The sequence below is a fragment of the Varanus komodoensis genome, unplaced genomic scaffold, assembly GCF_004798865.1.
Source record: "Varanus komodoensis strain SLA01 unplaced genomic scaffold, ASM479886v1 scaffold64, whole genome shotgun sequence".
Lineage (NCBI taxonomy): Eukaryota > Metazoa > Chordata > Lepidosauria > Squamata > Varanidae > Varanus > Varanus komodoensis.
In genome coordinates, this window is record NW_025336273.1 from 2,024,692 (window position 1) to 2,043,902 (window position 19,211).

General features: G+C 47.1%; 1 protein-coding gene across 18 annotated transcripts in view; it reads right to left on the minus strand.

The window, feature by feature from the left end:
• The window catches only part of HMBOX1 (homeobox containing 1), a 119,257-nt gene that overhangs the window by 65,149 nt on the left and 34,897 nt on the right, over positions 1 to 19,211 (minus strand). Inside the window, exon 1 of one of the 18 annotated variants that reach the window (XM_044450254.1) lies at positions 14,097 to 15,312. The exons of 15 other annotated variants lie outside the window; for them this stretch is intronic. The gene's annotated coding sequence lies outside the window, so the exon portion shown is untranslated. Of the gene's footprint in view, positions 1 to 3,145; positions 5,027 to 10,949; positions 13,490 to 14,096; positions 15,313 to 19,211 lie in introns of those variants that run through there. 2 more of the 18 variants (XM_044450261.1, XM_044450263.1) reach the window with 2 other exon arrangements.

A 19,211-nucleotide genomic window follows, 5' to 3' on the forward strand; every position in this document is an offset into this window, starting at 1 on the left:
CAACTAGAACCACCCCCACCCTACAGCTGCACCTGCTCCCTTTAAAGAAACTGCACTTTCAAGCCACTTCATAGCAGGCCGGGAAAACCCAACAGGTGCAGCCTTCCCACTGAACATCATCATTTGGATTTCTGCCTGCCAGAAAAATTAGCAGTCAGCTTTATAACAGGGACCAGACAGTCTGAAGACGTGACACCAATTCCAGCCTGTTTACACTGGCTTTCAAGGTGCTGACTTTAACCGATAAAGCATCACATGGCCTGGACGGAAGACCTCTCCACACCGTAGGATCACAATCCAGGGCCTGCCTCTGATTGTCCCCTCCAAGGGAGGCTTGGTTGGGGGCAGCAAGTGACGGCCCCCCAGTTCCGGGACAAGCTCCCCATAGAGGCCTTACCATCTTTCTGGTGCCACGTTAAGACTCTCCTCTAGTTAAGGGCACTTACTTAGTTTACTATTATACCGGACCTCTGCTAGCGGCTTAAACAGAGCTGATGATTCAATTTGTATACGCTTTTGTAGCTTTTTAACATTTCATTCTTTAAACTTTCTCTGCGAACTTTTTATGATGCTCTTATTGTTGTCTGCATTAGGTTCTGAATTTTATGTGTTACTGTAAATGGCCCAGAGAGCTTCAGCTATTGAGTGATATCGAAATAAAATCATCACCAGTCGCTGCTTTAAAAAAGGGTAAACTCAGCTCCGTACATCACTTGCAGTGAAATCGACAGGCAACAATTTTCACTGTTTTACTGCATTGCCCGACGGCCCGAGAACCTTCTTCACAACCTTCCCTAGCCTGATATATTTCCCTATTGAATCTGTCTAGTCATTTCTCCTCCTCCTCCAGCGTCTCCACCCCACGCAAAAAAGGGCGAAAACCCACCACCCTAATTCATGCTCAAAATATTCTTCTGGGCCAAAACAGTGCTCCGCATGGTACCACTCAGTTTACCCCGGGATAAGTGAAGCACAGCCATGAGGCCCTTGGGAGAGCATAGAAACACAGAAACAGAGCGAGTCAGAAGGGGCCTCCCGGGCCATCTAGTCTGACCTCCGGCACCAGCCGGCTCTGCTCACGACACGCCCAACACGACATGCAGTTTGAAAGCAACACAGGGGGGCCAAAATGGATGCCCCCCACCTCAGGTAGTGAGAGATCTTGGGATGGGTCTCTCCGAGGAATTCTGTCGCCAGTACTGGAGGAAATATTTATTTATTTATTTATTTATTTATTTATTTATTTATTTATTTATTAAAACATTTTTATGCCGCCCCATTCGCCAAAGCCTCGGGGCGGCTTACAACATAGATAAAACAATAAGTTAAAATATCCATATAAAACAATCTTAATTAAAACACACATTATAAAATATACAGCCCTCGTGACGAGGAGCCGTAACCCTCCAGGCGGACGGCAGCTCTCCAGGGCCCAGGGCCACCCAAGGCCTCAGCAAGCCAAGCGTGTACTCTGCCAATCCACTACGGCCCCCTCCATGACAAGGACTATACCCAAAAGAGTGGAGGCGAGCTTCTGCGCCCAGGGAAAGCGATCCCATAAGTGGCCCTGTATGGTTTTTATGCAAGGCAGCGGGAAGATAAAAGAGCACCTAAACTAATTACAGGAAGAGGGGCATCCTTCAGCTTCCTTGCTCACTTCTGCTCGATGGGTATGCAAAAGCATGCTGTTTCGACAGATTGGTGTCACCTTTTCCAGGCTGATGTTGCAGGATCAGGCCTTTCCACCAGAATGGAGCTCTGGTCCCATCATTGTTGACCTCTGACGTTCAGGAGCCATCAAACCTCTGAGAGGTATTGACATTCCCCTTTGGGTTCTGTCCATGTAAGAGGGTTTCTTAGGGCGGATGACTTCAATGTCTCACCCATCTCTTCTCCCTGTGGCTGATTTTGGGAAGCCACCTGCTATTTCAAATTCTCCCACAGTGTCCCTAAGAAACCCATCCAGAGGTTGTTGGACTTTGAGTCCCAGTGCCTCAGCCAGCATGATCAACGGGTAGAAGATGACAGGAGCTGGCAGTCCAACATCTCCAGATCATGGGTTCTCCAGCCTTCCTCCAGAACAACGCTCCATCAAGTACACTAGAATCGGAGAATCGTAGAGTTGGAAGGGGCCCAAAAGGCCATCGGCTCCAATCCCCTGCTCACTGCAGGTCTCCACGTTCCAGGGTCCCTAGCATCTTGAGGGCCTCCAGCCTACAACCTCCCTAGGGTGTGGTGGGGAAGTTCGAGTGGCCCTGGATCTACCAGGCCGGCGAAGCAGAACCAGCAGCACCAGGCCCGGTCAGGGCGCTTGTACCCCAACGATTGCCCAGGGATGCTGGCTGCTGCCCCCACTGAAAGAGGCGTGTTGCCCTCCATTGGCCAGGGCACAGCAGAAACAAAAGCAGGCTCTGCGCCTTGATAAACAGACCAATACACAAGGTGAAATATGTTAAAATGGTTGATTAAAATATCCCAGATCCAGAAGGGGGAAAGAAAGGAATGGCTTAGGGGGCAATGGATCTGATACATGCTGCATACCTCCAATGAGTCTCTTTGCCCCCCCCCCCCAAATCAGCACACCAGCCCATTCCTACTGGAACAGAGGGCAGAAATCAAATGAAAACAAACCCGATCATCCTTCAGAGTCCGTCTCCCTCCCCATTTATCCTAAGCAAAAGTGATCTTTGCACCCAGCACACAGCAGCGTACCCGCTGGATTTGGGAACGGAGCTGTGGAGTGCAATATGACAGGGGCAAGCTAATCAAAACCCAAAGATGGCAAAGCGCTTTGAAATGCATAATTTAACAAGAGGACAGCCAGCCCAGATACATAAAAAGGGAAGGTCATGGCTGACAAATCTGCTGAAATCCGGTTTTATTATACGACCAAATCGTTAGGTTAGACAAGAACGAAACAGCGGACATACGTTATCAGGGTCTTTGGGAAGAAAGCATTTGATTTGGTGCCGCTCAGGCTGATTTACAAAGTCATAAAGTGTCGCACGGGGGGTGAAGAGAGGCATAAATGGATTTAACAACACTGGAGGAAGGCGAGCGGGAAAGAGTGTCGGAGAGCGGAAACTGCTTGGAACGCGGTGGGAGGACGGGGGGGAATAATAAGGTCAGCCTGTCATTTGTTTACCTTGTTATACTGTAAAGGACTCCGAGGAGGAGCTATCTATGTTTGCAGTCAGTCGTACGGAGAGAGCAAAAGTCCTGGGACTTGCTTTCGGGCACAGGAAGGAAACGGTGTAATGAAAGAACGTTGTAAACTTAGAAACAATGTTTGTTTCCTGAAAACCAGGAAGATCCTTCTGTGGAGCTGAAGCAAGGACCACATCCCATGCAGCAGACAGGAGTAGGTAGGAAGGTCCAGGGATGGAGGGTGCAGGACCATGGGTGTGAAATCTAGGAGGCATCGGTTCCAGTCCCACCAAACTGCCGGGCCGCCTCCGCCTCCTCAGGCCAGTTCACAGAAAACATTTCCAAGGATACACCTTAATTTGAAAGTATGAATAACTCAAGTATTTGTATGCATGCCTTTGCAAACCTCTCTCACGCACACCTACAGGGGCAATAGTAAGCCACAACTGGTTTTGGTTCTCTGGTGCTTGAGGGTTACAAATGAGCCAACCTGAGTTTGTGTGACCCCGTGGGTATGTCCACCCACTCCATTCACCCATAGCAATAAGCCAGGATTCCTGGCTTATTGTTCAGGTTTTGGCTGAACATCAGGAAGAGTGTCTTGTTAGAGAAGCAGGACAGTGGAAGCCGCAACCTAAGGCAGTGGTGCGCTCGCCCACCCTGGAAGCACCCACGACGCACCTGGACAGCCATCTGAGCGGGATGATTTGATGTCGAGTCCTGCACTGAGCTGATGGCCCTCTGGCGCCTTCCACCCCTCCTCTTCCCTGATTCTTACCAAGGCCAACCAAGAAGCATAGCTTATTGGGACACTGAACCTGCAATCCAGTCATTGTTTGTTGTCCATTTATGAATCCTGGCTTGTTCAAAAGCACAAACCAGGATCCCTTGGGCCTCACAATGAGCTGTGTCTTCTTACTTTGTTTTAAAGATTCATGCAAAGGGAAGAGTGAAATGAGAGCTAAAATAAGCCAGGAATCCTAGCTTAATTGTTATGTGCAAACGAAGCCACTAAATTACTTATGAAAAGGCCTTCCGCCTCCATTTTCCTTTTCAAAGATGGAGAAAAGCCTATGAAGCCGGAGAGAGGCAAAACACCAGGACCCTATAATTAAAATTACTATATTAATTATACATAGCATTCATTATCATATTAAGGATAAAGGAATCACAAAACTTTGCACCCAAGTTTGGTGCACAGGATAATGAATGCAAATTAACTAAATGTGCATGCCCCAATTTGCATAGCACATTCTAAAGACACGGGTTTTCAAGGACTTTGAAGGGCACTGATTTAGCAAGGAATTGGGAAGCAGAGTGCAGAGAGCCCAGGAGTCACGTAACATTGCTGGGCTCGTCCAGCCAGGATGAAATTTCTGCTCGTCTAAGAGCTCACTGGGCAAAATTGGGTAAGGCCATTAAGCTAGCTCCTCTTACAGGAGGAAGGCGAAAGAGGAGGCTGCAGGAATTCTGCAGAGAGATCCCTTCTCACCACCCAAGATGTCTGTGCACCACAGACAGGCGTGTCACCTGGCCTAGGTGGACAGGTGTTGTCCTTTCATTTTGCCATCCCCCTTGTGGATGCCAGCATGGTAAGGGGAGTGTTGAGAACGCCAGAGCAACTGGGGGCAGTGCCACCAGGAGCCCAGACGAGGCCTCTCTCGCTAGGCTGGTCTCCTGGAGGGGGCGCCAGGGCGGAATGGCCACCAGACTAAGAGGTGTCCACCTTCTGCAGGAGGGATGGTCACATCGGCAGAAGAGAGGGGCTATCTCCGGTGCTTTTTTTGTCCTAGAACGCACAGGAACGGAGTTCCGGCACCCTTTTTCAACAGATTTTCCAAGTTTTAAAAGTAACTTCTGAAAATTTGATGTTTGGCCCACGTGGATTTGAATCGCCCTGTCGAGCGTAGCAGGTCGGCGGCAGAATCATGAAAATGGTGCGTGCGGGCTGCTTGTGTGTCGAATCCGATGCGTGCGCACTTCGTCCGCGCTGGTTGTGATGGCGCTGCTCGGCTTGTGACTGGTCGTGTGGTCACGCGCCGAGTGCTCACTGCGGGCGGCGACCGTTATGTTTCATTACACAACTGATGTGTGTGGGGGTGTGTACAGTGATTGACTATGTGCGAAAGGTAAATAATTTCATGAGGTCTGGCACCTTTTTTCTTACAAAAAAAGCACTGGCTATCTCTAATGGGGTTGGCGTGGGGAAACTCCTGAAGGGCAGCTACCGGGCAGCAGCCGTAGCTGAAGACAACACAGGAGCTGAACACGGTTGCTGCAGGGAGGAGATTCTGGAGGGCTTTTGTTCCTTAAGTCGGAGACAATTTGGAACTAACCGGCCATCCGTGGCCTCTTAGGCCTGTTAGTTGGCCTGGCTCGCTGGATTCCACTGTGATCCTGGAGTTCTTGGAAGACTAGAGCACAGCAAGGCAACTTGTCTTGCACGGGACTCCTCGCAAAAATCAAAGCCTTACAAGAAAAACCTGCCTGGCTTTCAAACTGGTTCCTGAGGATACACCAAAAAACGGCGAGGACGAGTCCTTCAGCACCAATAAGGAAGGACGAGCAGGGAAGATGCTGAAGAAATTTTGACTTGGTCTTTTGCTGCTAGTATTTGTTCATTTTATTAATTTAAGTTGCTTTACCATTTTATTGCATGGGATTTTATTGTGTAAACTACTTTGAGAGGACTTTTGCCCTTGCAGGCAACCTAGAAATGTTTTAAACAAACAAACAAACAGGATATTTAAAGGAAAAAAAGTGCTCCATCTAGTCTGCGACAGTCAATTTACTTAAAACACAGCTTCCCCAAAATTCTACATATTCTTGATGAGACACAGCAAAATTAACAATTATGTAAACAGAAAAGCAGCCAAAGAATTTAATGATAAGTGGAAACTGCACTATGCAGTTTACTTTATAATGGGGATAACAACAATAGAAAAATCTATATATAAACAGAGTGGAATTTTTGAAAATATGGACACAGACTTATGCTCATACTAATGCTTTGCTGTTATAACAAGGAGAGTTATATAAATGGAATAGAATTTTTGAAAATAGTGTTAGAGATTAACTTTTGTACTGATGCTTTGTTGTTATAGTAAGTTAAGTTAAGATGAATAGAGCTATTTAAGTGCATAATAATTGTGGCTAGAGTTAAAATTGCCTTAAAATGGTAAGCAAAAGGAAATTCAATTATAGAAGATAGCAAAAAAAAGTTAGGAACTAAGCAGCAATGGTAAGACTAATTAACTATGTAAAAAGATAACCAGCCAAAGAAATTAATGATAAGTGTAAAGGGAATGGAATTTTTGGGAAACGTGTTGGAGACTGATGTTTGTACCAAGACTTTGTTGTTTTAAAAGTTGAGTCAAGGTGAAGAGAGAATAAGTTGAAGAACTGCAGTTTAACAGACTTTTCAATGAATGTTAACTAAGTTCTAAAAAAGTGACTGAGTATAGAAGATAATGATTACTGACTTACAGTGATATTTTATTTTATGTGTACTTGATGTCCTGTGTAGTATTTGCCTTGGATCTCTTGGTGTTTCTCTGCTACATTTTCTTTATTATCTCTCCCTTTTCTCCTCAAACTGTACTGTTATTAAAATAATAATAAAATATGGAAAATATTCTTGATGAGGCACAAAATGAGCCAGTGTGATGCAGTGGTTAAGAGCATGGGCCTGGGACCCAGGAGATCCGGGTTCTAGTTCCTGCTCAGCCTAGGAGACCACTGGGTGACTTTGGGCCAGTCACAGACTCTCAACCCAGCCTACCTCACAGGGTTGTTGTTGTGTGGATAAGAATGAGAGCAGGAGGAGGAGAATGATATAAGCTGCTTTGAGTTCTTTTAAGAAAAAGCCAGATATAAATCTAATAAATAAATCGATCAACTGCCAAGATTCCACAGGAAGAGACATACTCCTCCTCCTGTTCCAACAGAAATGTACCCAACTTATGATTTAAATAAACACCAAGAAAGACAGATGGGTGCAGAAATTCTGAGTCCTCCCATACAATCAGAGCTGTTCCACTCATGGGAAAAGTTAATGAAAAATATAACCAGTTAATATTAAAAAGTTTGAAGCCTTTGAAATAAACTTCAGCTAATTTGGAAGTTAAATATTTCCACTATCAGCCAGTTAAAAGATAAGTTAAAATGCGAGTAACTTGTTACAGGTTAAGTTGACGCATGAGAAATGAAACATGGTGAATTGGCCACTTGCATTATTTTCCATTTTCAGATGCAATGAAGGATTTCTTTTTCATATGCTTATAGAAGCAGACCAGTTTACTTGGACTGCACCTGAAAACAGTGCTACGCCTTCTCAGGAAAAACTATTTACCAATGCCGATGGGTTGCATCCAGTGCTAGTCCTACTTAGGAAACTCCAGGCAAACTCCAGTCTTAAGTTACAGTCACACCAGACAGACCTCTATGGACCTTCTCACCTTGTTGGTGGACAAATTATTGCTTTTGCTGAGTGGCAAAACATGCATTCACATATAGTGTCGTGAGGCTGGCTACTCTTGGCACACGAATGTTTGTTTGTCCGATTCAGAAGGGGCTTTGATATTCCTAGGTAATTTTGTGGGGAGTCGGTGGGCAAGAAACCTTGACTGTAAATTGAGCCATCACTGAAGAACATGATGAATATTCACCAATTTTTAAAATAGAACCTGGGCTATTCGGAAGTAATAAGGAAGACAGTGCTGCTAAAGGCCTGCTTAGCACGGCAGGTAGGTTCTTTAAAGACTAGGCTGGCAGTGGGAGGCTTTTTAAAAAAGGATCTGTTTTTGCTTGCTGATGAGCTCACAGGCTTGTTTTTTTGCCATGCCAAGAGGGGCTTTTAACATACATTTTTAAAAACACACATTTATTCAGGCAAGAAACAGTGCAAGGCTCGCTTTTTAATATGACATGGTGAAGATGCTTGCAGAAAACAGAAGGCCCAGAATTCTGCAAGATTTTTTTCACAATATTCCACTGCTGTGCATTTCCTTTATCCTGTAAAAATGCAAGACCCGCTAATTTGCTCACCAGTTTGGGGGTGGAGGCTGTAAATTTAGCAGCAAAAATGGCTTCCATTCGTACAGGGATCCATGCTTTTTGTGCTGCTGTGGACACATGTTCGCCCTGTTGCCCTTCATCAGGGACACAGAAAGAAAACAGGCCTACAGTTTCTGGGGTCCCCCAGCCAATATAACTGGCTGAGGATGCAGGAAATCACAGGACTTTCTTCTGCCCAACCTTGCAAGCAGTCTGAAAATTTTGGTTCTTGAGATACCATCTCTCACTCATTGGAAAATGCACCACTTTGTCTTTCAAAGGATTTTCAATAAAGTATCATTCCATATAGAGTCCTGGAAAGTGGCTGAGTAAGGGAAAACTCTGGGAAAGCCAGATCTCATTTTTAATACTATTAACTAACTTTTAAAAGGATTATTTCAGACAGCTGAAAACTTTTAAGTCTACCTCCTGCAACCTGAAGTTCATGTTTTGAACTTCAGTTCCCATCTGATCCACCCTGCAATGTTGGAAGTTATAGTTCAAAATATCTGAAGGGCATCAGGCTGGAGAAGACTGATGTAAGTGGCAAAATTTGACAATCCCTTTATATTTTAAGCAAGTTCATTTACTAGTTCATGCCCATAAGTAAGCCGTTCCAGATGACTTACTGATCAGTTCTGTGAGATAAAGTTAAAAATACCTTAAATTCTGACCTTGAAAATTCAAATAATTCTATTTTAAAGTTGTTTACTATGAAATTTCAACAAAAAGGGAAAATGTGAATATACAGATGTGAATATCAATTTCAATTAATAATACGAATAATACCAACAGACAGATGCATACCCATACCCACAAATACAGGTTTTTAAGAACTATAACAGACAAAACAATAAATCCAAATTCTGCAAGCAACTATTCTTATTATAAGGAAAGGAATTAAATGCCCAAGTGTGGGAATCACTGGAGACAAATTAGAAAGGAGAAGGAAGAAGAAGGGAGGGGAGAGTTAAGCCAACCTGAATGGCTGTTTGCAAATGCAGTCATGCAATTTGGCGATTCAAAGAATTTCACAGGCGGACTCCCCACTCGGCAAGGCAGGCCCCTGCCACTGTCCTTCCATGTTGTATCCTGGAAGAATGGAGGCTGCCATTGCCAGGAAAAAGGAAAAAGCCCGGAAGCAGCAGTCCCTGAAAGCACATTGTGTGGACACTGGTTTATCCAGCAATGTTCCGTTCCGTATCTTATAAGGTATACAGCTTATACTGAGTTAGCAGCCATTGAACACCATCTAAGCGGATATAGACTAGTATCCATGGACAACCTTCTCCACGCACTTATTCAAAACCATTTCGAAGCCATCCAAGTCAGCAGTCCTCACTGTATCATGTGGCAGACTGCCAGCACACCATCACTCTGTCCCCCAATCCACCATTAAACAGCCTCGTGGCATTAGAGCAGAATTTTGCATACCTCGATCGTGTCTCGCCTCACTTGCCTTTTCCCCCCCAGGTTAATAAGTCTCCAACACGGTAACTTTTTCTCAAAGCGGAATTGCTTCAGCCCCTTGATAATTTTGCTTCCCCTTCTCTGCCCCTTTTCTAACTTCACAATTTCCTTCGATATGCGACTGGCTGTTGTATTTTTGATGCCTTTCCTAATTATGTCCAGTTTGGTATTTCCCTCTGTTACAGCAGCGATACTTCAAGATATCCACCGCAACCCCAAGACTGACAAGCTAAGGAATTCATTTTGGCCATGTTAGTGAGAAATGGCACATTTCCCCTTTTCCTCGTAAGGCCTCGCCCAAACACAGAAATGAAAGACATTGCATTGCCTCGAACACCATTGAAAGGGATAGGAAGACTCTCTTAACGGCTGTTTACCAATGCACAAGAGTAAACACGATTTCCAGTCAGTGCTACTGATACAACCATAAATTAGCACTAAGTACTCCATTAAAGTCTAGCACTCTAATGTTTGTGTAGAATTTCCCCTGACGTTCTGCCGACCCCTGGGCATCGGCTTCCCCTCCAGCTCCCTGGTGGGTATGTCCTCATGAAGGAGGAATGATAACCAACCGTAACTCACGGCATCAGCACAAGGAAGATCCGGATTAATCGCTTCAGTTGCAGCTCAAGTCATCTCCACATCACCAACAAATCTACTGGGCTCATTATGGACCATGCGCTTTGGCATCCATAGCTCATTTAAAGAACTACATAGCTTGAATTTTGGACTCTTTAGCTCCAACGGCAGGCATCTCTGCTCCATACCAGCCTTCCCCAACCTGGTGCCTTCCAGATGTTCCAGACCACAACTCCCATAATTCTCAGCCAGCAGGGCCATTGCAGCCTGACACATCTGCAAGGCACCAGGTTGGGAAAGGTTGTTAAGAGTGTCTCCAATATACACTAACGATGCCACAGAAACAATACTAAAGTTTAAACACATCATTCCCCATCTGCCTTCTACAATACACTTCTGTGCCTTGAGAAATAAAGTATTTATTTTTAAACCAGCTGTTAAGGTGATAAATGCAGCTGGACAGATATCTGAGAGGGTCGGTTTAACGTGGAGTCCAGCACTGAGCAGGTGACTAGACTGAATGGCCTTCTTGGCCCCTTCCAACTCTACTAGGCCAGGGTTCTATGATCGCCCATAGCTATTCAATCCAAAGAGCATGATCAGAGAAGGCCCTGTGTTCCATGAAGTTATGGGCAGGGTCAGGTTTGGTCAGGTTGGTGGACAATCTATTCCAAGAAGCGGACAGAGGGAGAACGTACCTACTGGTTCTGCTGGACTTCTCAGGAGAGCTTGATACGTATATCTGAGATCATCTTTCCTGGCTAGGATGAGGGTTAGGGTGAGGCATGCTTTTATGGTGGTTCCTGCCCTTTCAGAAGAGCTCCAGTGGAAGGGGTCTGAGGAATTCATTTGATGCCATGGCCACTGGCTTGTCCCATGTACTATTTCACACGCTTGGGTTTTGCCGTGTCAGGAAGTTCTAAGGCTAGTCCCTGAATTACACCTGATCCTGTATCGGCTGTAGGAATTCATACCTCAGTTTCAGCGTGCTATGTCACAAGGCTACCTTTGAAGACTCTTCTGAAAAGCCATGCAGCTCAGAATGTTTCAGCCAAGCTACTGACAGGGGCAAGTCACAGGGAAAGCTATAACCCCCACATTATAACGGGTGCAATGACTACCGATCCATTTTGGCATCGTCTGCATTGCCTGTTGCAACCCACAGAGTCCTGTGTTATCTGAAAGAAGTACACTTTCCCTTATGAATCCTGCCAGGATTTTAAGATCTTCCAGAGAGAAATCCCTTTTCTGTCTGAGGTTTGGCTTCCTGCAAAAATTCGCCATTCATTCAAATTAACCCATAGGTTAACTGCATGTTGTTATAGTCTCTAGCCCCTGTGAGGCTGGAGCAGATGTCTCGAGTGTAAGGGCTGGGGTGTGGGCAGTAGGGAGCTACGTCAAGACGCTGGGCTCAGGGTGCACACGGCGGAGGCAGGCAACAGGGTTATGGGGGCCGAAACAGGAGGCAGTCCGAGGGCAAGCGCCACCAAGACAACAAGGTTCAGGCAAAAACAGTCTGGAGCAGGCCAAAAGTCAAGTACCAGAAAGACAGTCACATCCAGGGGCAAGACGAGGTGCTGCAGGGTCAGGCTGGAGACCAGGATGGGAACTGGAGCAGGTAGAGCTGGGCAGGCATCAGGTAGGCAGGTGCAAGGGCTTCCCCTGAGAGAAAGCCGGAGGGTGAGGCTCGAGGTGGCCCCTCGGACCGGCCAAGAGCAGCACTGCAGCAAAGCCTTTGTGCAGCTTTCCAGGGCTTCCGGCTGTGACGCAGCTGTTCCCTGAACCGCTTGCAAGGAAGCTCTTGGTTCTGCAGGGCCACTCAGCCTCTGATCCCGACCCTCGACATTTAATTAGAACGATTACTACTGGGCTGCAGTGAGAACGTTACAACGCAACGCTGCTCTGAAAGGCAAAGAAATTATTCAACCAGATGTGGACTTGCAAGAGAGGCTTGCCTCTGACGAAGCTATTCTGCTAGCGAGTGACTGGCCAAGGAAGCTCACCATACCTGTATCAAGGGCCTAAAGCGAGAAGGGCTCAAGCAGGTCTTTGTCTTGGCTTTGTTTTTATCCACGGTGCTTTTTGCTTGCACCTCTCAAGATCACAGTTTTGGCCCTGGCCTATCTGAAAGGACATGATCAGGAAGAGCCGGCTCAGGGAATTTTCGTTGCCTGCAATGTTGCTTTCAGGAACAATCTGATTCTTGATTGCTCTTTATTCTCCTACCCCTTTGCTGCTGCAAAAAAAATGCTTAACACCTACTTCAAGTGCTGTGTGTGCTTCCTTCGAAGTAAGATTTGGTATTAAATTCAGAACCTCCTGCTTTTTTAAATGATTACAGTCTCAGGTTGAGGGCTGACATCAGAGCTGCTACTGTTCGAAGCCGCAGGCCTGGAAATAGAGGGGACAAGTGCGAATCCTTGTCTCTGAAGCCCTGGGGAGTATCTGGGAAGGTCTGAGAGACGTATGGGGTGGTGGCAGCAGAACGGGCTAACCGTTGTCCTTCCCTGCCTCCCATCCTCCCGCCCCACCATCACCCGAACAGCGTTTGTGGGGAACTCAAGAGAACCCATGCGGAGTGACCCGGCTTGCACACTGCCTTTCCAGCAAGAAAAACGGCAATCTTTGTTTTTCTCACTGGCACTCTGCCATGGAAGACCCACCCTGACCCCTTTCTAAAATGGCCTTCTATTGGCAGGAAAATATGCTTTCATTCCACTATTCTTACTTCGCATTTTGTGGTCAGCAGCCTCAAGTGACTTTTGGTAGAAAGGCAGGATACAAACTGAACGTACAAACCATCAATCCAACCCAGGGGTACGTGTGTGTTTGCTCCAGCTTTAGCAGGCATGCCAAGGGTTACAGGGGCAGGCTTCCCCAACAGACAGCCTGTGACCATTAGGCATGCTGTCACTTCTCCCACTTGCCAATTCAGCCCAGATCTCTGGTGACGATGATAATGAGTTCTTGCCTATGGCTTTCGAACAGAGACTGTGTAAGGTTGCCCCCATAAAAACAAGAACATTTCTCCCGCATTGTTGGAAAGAACTAAAATTAGCATTTCACTGAGAAATGCCGCAGATGCTCCATCTGGCATTTTCAACTAAAACAGGATCAGAGGCGAACGTGGTCCTCAGTGCGGCTCATAAACCCTTTACGAACCTTCTGGGTGGATACCTCGTACCTGCGGAGAAGGGGGGAGTGGGGCTGCCCCCCGCCCCCCCCACCACTGTGCACATCCCTGGCCCTTGGCATGTGCACCCAATGCTGCCATTCAGCTGCTTCTTGACCATCACAGGCATGGGCAGCGGGTGGCCCCCCAGATGCGGCAGCCTACAGTTCCCATCAACCTTCACCAGCAGGCATGCTAGCTAGGGTGCCACAGGCTGCCCAGGGTAAACATCAGTCGATAGCAGCAGAGGAAACGACAGGAAGGTCATAGAATCACAGAATAGCAGAGTTGGAAGGGGCCAAGCAGGCCATCAAGTCCACCCCCTGCTGCTGCAGGACACCAGTTCACACCAGCCCACTCAGAAGGCTGCCCAGTTTCACCCTGAATGTCTCCAGTGTGGGAGAGCCCCCCACCTCTCCAGGCAGCTGGTCCCACTGTCATATTACTCTGACAGTGAGGAGGCTTTTCCTGATGTCCAGCCTGAAACTGGGTTGTTGCAGCTTGAATGGATTATTCCGTGTCCTGCACTCCAGCATCAGCAAGAAGAGATCTTGACCCTCCTCTTTGGGACAGCCTTGGAGGAACTTATAGAGGGACCTCATGTCCCCCCTCTACTCAAGGCTGGACATGCCCAGTTCCCTCAGTCTCTCCTCACAGGGTAGTGTTTCCAAACCTTGGATCATTTTTGCGACGCTCCTCTGGACCCTTTCTAATTTTTCTGCATCTTTCTTAAATCTTGGCGCCCGATGGAATGAAATGGCCTTAGTTCCCCCATGACTGGACAAAAGTCAATCCAATAAGCTGCTAAGAAGAGTAATCACAACGGTTCTGCAGCCATTCTAAAGTCCTGCTGGATGGAGTTCCTGGGGAACCGGTGGCGCATGCAGCCCTGCTTGAGAACTACTGGAACGACTGTCACATCGGTGACTGTGCGCCAACCAAAAGAAGCAGGACAGGACTTCAGGAAAGATTCCAGACCCAGGGAATGTGTTGGAGAAACACACATCAGCTGGACTGGAAAAGGGGTCTAGCCCACTTCCGTTCAACAAGTGGGACAGAAACTCCTTGCTGGACGGGGGTCTCAGAGTCCCGTGAGCAGAACAGGCCAACAACAAATCACGAGGCCAGAGCCTCTTGAGGCTGGGAAACTCTGAGTATCTCTGCCAAAGAAGAGCGGAAGCTGAGCACTCTTGCCCATGTTGCAGCACGAAAGCGTTACCCAGAGATCCCTCCCACAGCCCCGGGCACTTCATGTCCCAGAGAGCTGCTCCCGGTGCAATTTTGACTACGTGAATTATTAACTACGTTAAGAGCATCTTTATCGGGGGTTTTCCTAGAAAGAAAGGGGGGACAGAAGCCCTATTGCAGTAAGGCAAAAGCAGTCCAAAGAGAGAGGGCTGGCTTTCCTCATATTGATTTCAATAAGAGAAGTGAAACATACTCAGAACAGTCCGTTCACTTCCAATTTTGAAGTTATTATTCATTCCATACGATCCAGTATCAAAGCTCCACAAACATAAAGTAGAAACATTTACACAGAAAAGCAATTAAAACCAACCAACAATAGAAATCCCAGGATAAAAGTTTATTACATAGTCTGGGACTGAAAAGCACTGAAATGATGGCAGTAAGGCCCACTGGGTAGGCCTTGCTGAGGAGAACGTTCCATGATCAGGGGGCAACCACCAAAAAGGCCCCCTCCCTTCTTGCAACATTCTGAGCATCCCTTGAAGGAGGCACCTGAAGGAAAGGCTCGGATGATGGTCATAGCAGGTTCCTATGGGAAGAGGTGCTCCAACAGGCCCCAAACCATGTAAGTCTTTATAGGTGAAACAAGCACCTTGATTTTGGGGTACCTGCTCCCAGAGGAACGGGGCAAGAACTGGCATCTGATGTCCAGAATTTCTGGTCCCTGCTATTAACTTAACTGCCACATTTTGCACAAGCTGGACCGTCTTCAAGGGTAGCCCCATGCAGAGGACACTGCAGTAATCTAGCTTGGAAATTACTGGAGCAGTTGGCTCTTGATGTTTGTTTTGGGATTGGCCAATAGATGGCCTTCCAGTCAAGGCATAGCCACAGACGGCAACCTCCCAGAGGCACAGGAAGCCTCTGGCTTCAGCTGCCTACCTGGTACTGTCGGGCAGGTCTGCACAGGTTTCACCCTGAGCGCATTCTCCTTGTGCGTGTTAGCTCGGCCTTCCCTCTCCAGCGGCCACCACATGTCTTGGACATCAACCTCCACCAACCCGGCCAACAGAAAGTTGGGGACTGAAGTCCAAAGCATTTGGAAGACAATGGGTTGGAGAAGGTGGTCTAGCTGCTGGGCCCTTTTGAATGCAAAGCCAATGGCCCAGAGTATGGTCTGAAGGCACCGAAGGCATTCACCCTGCTGAAGCTAAGCAGGCCTGGGGTTGGCCAGAGCTTGGAGGGGAGACCACCTGGGAGCTGCATGTGGCCACCTGGAGTTCCACAGTGCAGAAAGGTGGGAGATTGATAGATAGATTCTCCACAACAGATCTATGATTCCTCTGCTCCTGCTGAATGAAAGCGGTTTCAGTCAACTTTAGATAACAATGGCTTCTTCGTTGGATCTTCATGGAAGACTAGATGACAAGCCCGCCTCCTGAGGAACACAGGAATGTGGCTTGCTCTTGAAAAGTGGGCGAAGCCACGCCAGCAAAGGAAAAGCGGCAATATATGACATTGACTGGGACCACGTGATACAGCCTCCATGCTGAAGCCATGCAGGTGTGCATCTGATCTGTACCTGGATGGAAAACCCCTTGAGAACCGCCTATATGCCACCAGGAATCCCGTAATGGAAGAACGCCAGATATAAATGCACTTAAAAAAAATTAATCCATGTTATTGAAAAATGGGCATTGTCTGAAAGCTCTCTCTTTAGAAGACCAAGTAAGACAGTCAAACAAGAGCTGCAGCTTTGGCTAAACAAGATAACACTACAAGAAAAATGCATTCAGGCTGACAGCTTACACACTATTGACTGGGAGTAAGTCCCACGGGGGCTTACTTCTGCGTAGACAAGCATGAGACTCCAACGCAGCACTAAATGAGAGGTTGATCCACGCTGGATTTTAACTCACGGACAATACAGCAAGTCACAGCTGCCGATGTTTTGGCATGGGAAGAATAAAGCTGACACTTCTGATCTTTCTGCGCATGTGGAGGAAGCGGCAGGCCTGTTCTTGTAATGCCAAGCCACGGTTTAGCATTAGGTCTGAACTTTGCTTCCAAATGTAAATATTTAAGCATCCCTTTCCAGCCTCCTCAACTGGAGGCACCCCCCAATCACGCGCAGAGTATATGCCTGTAAGTCGCAAGTAGTGCATTAAATGTGGGGAATGGAAACATGGCTCTCGTCAACTGCACCCTTGGGCTGCTTCCAGGGCCCACAGCTACCCTGCTGGTTGCAAGGCATGCTGGGTGACTTAGTCGAACTGCAATGTACATTTCCCACAATGCTCCTGTGGGGTGCTGCATTGGAGGAGCATTGTGGGAATTTTTATGTTGGGGCCAGACCCGAGCACACCTTGGAATTTTAATTTATTTATTTATTAAAACATTTTTATGATTCTCACATGTAGCCAGGTAAGTTTAGCCAAAGGTGAGCTTCAAGGGAGTATAACCAGCCCAGGGCAGTATCTGCCCAAGGTCCACTCACAGCCAGTGGAGAAAAGCGGCAGAGTGTTCAGAGAAGGCAAGGTCGGGAAAAGTCGGCTGAGGATGTTTGGAGAGGGGCGACTGAAGGACGACTTCGGGGAAGGGGAAGAAAGAGGAGCAACACAGATGAGGCACAAGAGGATTGACAGGTGGACGCTGCAGCCTTACCTCCGAGTAAGGCTCACTGGACTCAGTGGGACTCGCACCTGAGTTAGGACTGCTCAATCGGCAAGCTCAGGCTGCGTGGAGATTTCTCTGCACTGTTTAACCAGTGGCAAGAAGTTAAAACAGACCCCGTTGTCACATGTCTCACAGTAGTTTGGGGTGTGGTTGATTTATCTTTGCATTTAATCTGAGGTGTCTTCTCAAAGTGGATGTACATCTGTCTGCCACAGCGCCGGGATGATAAATCCTAGGTTTTCTTTGTAATCCGATGCCTGTTTGGACAGGGGAAGGGGCTTATAAGACAAAGCATGGCTGTCCAAGGGCACTGGAGGATTTTGTCCTGGCTAAATAGACTAGGTCGGTGCTTAAAGTCTTTTAAATGAATTGAAATGCCCCCCCCCACACACACACACACACCAGTGGTGGAAGTCTCTAGGAGCAGACCTTCCTAACCCTGAGGGACAGAGTCATCTCCCTCCCCACTGCTGTGAAGGAGACCCCAAGGGGCTGTGGGGTGGCCCACCCTCCCTTCCGAGGCTACGGGGCAGACCAGCATGTGGGTTGTGCCTGGAGGCAGAGCACAGAAGCTTACTAAATAAATAAATAAAATAAATAAGATGGTGGTTCGCTTGCTCCAAGGTATCGCTGCATCAAGCTCATTCCAGCTAATGGATGTTAATGAATCGGTTGCACTATTTGTTTTAAGCCAGAGCACAACTCTAATTCAAACACCAGAGATGGCCTGAGGGAATGGCTCACTAGGACTAAAGCCTCGAACCTCTAATTTCCGGGATAGAGGCCCTCGGCCCCACCGCCTGGCCATCTGCAAGCACTTTCCAAAATAAAGGTCCAGGAGGACACTGGGTGAGCTGGTTTTTTGAGCTTCACCTCCTGCTGCCTGCCCTTGAATCTTTCTTCCTGAAGTCTTTTTCAGCGGAAACCCAATGACCCCCTCTCCCTAGTCCATGCACCCCTTTTTACAATAGGGGTGTCCTTAGGAGATGGGGCCCTTGAAAGACACGCACACGTGTGCAAACTCTTGCACAAATATGCACACATTTCTGCTTATCAGAGGGCCTGAGCCCTGGCAGCTGGCGGCATCATGTCTGTTAAGTGCCCAACAGCTTTAAAAGATTTTCCAGAGATGCCTCTCCCTGTTTGTAACTGCGGAGTCCGTGCGTATCCGCAGTCCAGGGAATACAGGAATTTTAGCTGGGATTCGAGGAAGCTGCTCTGCCAGCCTCAGGACTTCCTTGGCAAAATGGGAACATCTGTTCTGAAAAAGAGAAATCACACACACACACACGCACGCACACACACAGAGCCTTCATTTCCAGGCAAGATTCAAGGCTGATCCCGCATACCGTACCGGACCACATGTGAGAGGTGCCTTTTATTCCCCCGGCAGCCTGTAAAAACCATACTGTTTTATTTAAAATAAAATTTTAAAAGGATGCCACCAACTGGATTTCTCTCTCATTAAAATTTGATGAACTCTAATTGAGTCAGTATATTTTTACATTTAAAACAGTGATTTAACAGCTATATTTAACCCTTAATTTGGGGATGTGTTAAGTATTAAAAAATCAAGACACAATTTGAAATTAAAAACTCAATCAATTTTTATTCGCTCTGATTACCAGGTCCAATTTGCTCCACTTTTCCCCAAGTCTGCAACATAAAAAATGCAGGCATCCAAGGAGCTGCCAGTAACTGGTCCCAGACACCTGCACCTGTTCGCAAGGAACAGACCACACATTGGTGCACGGAGAGGATGAGGTACAACTGCCGAAGAAGTAGAAACGCTCCGACTGACTTCAGCTCATTCACACGGAGACCTAAGAAAAATTAGCAAGGGCCCATACAGACCAAGAGTGAATGGCTGAGTGGGTCCCAGAAGCGCATGAACAGGGGGTGTGGCCAAGGCATTGGTTCCTTA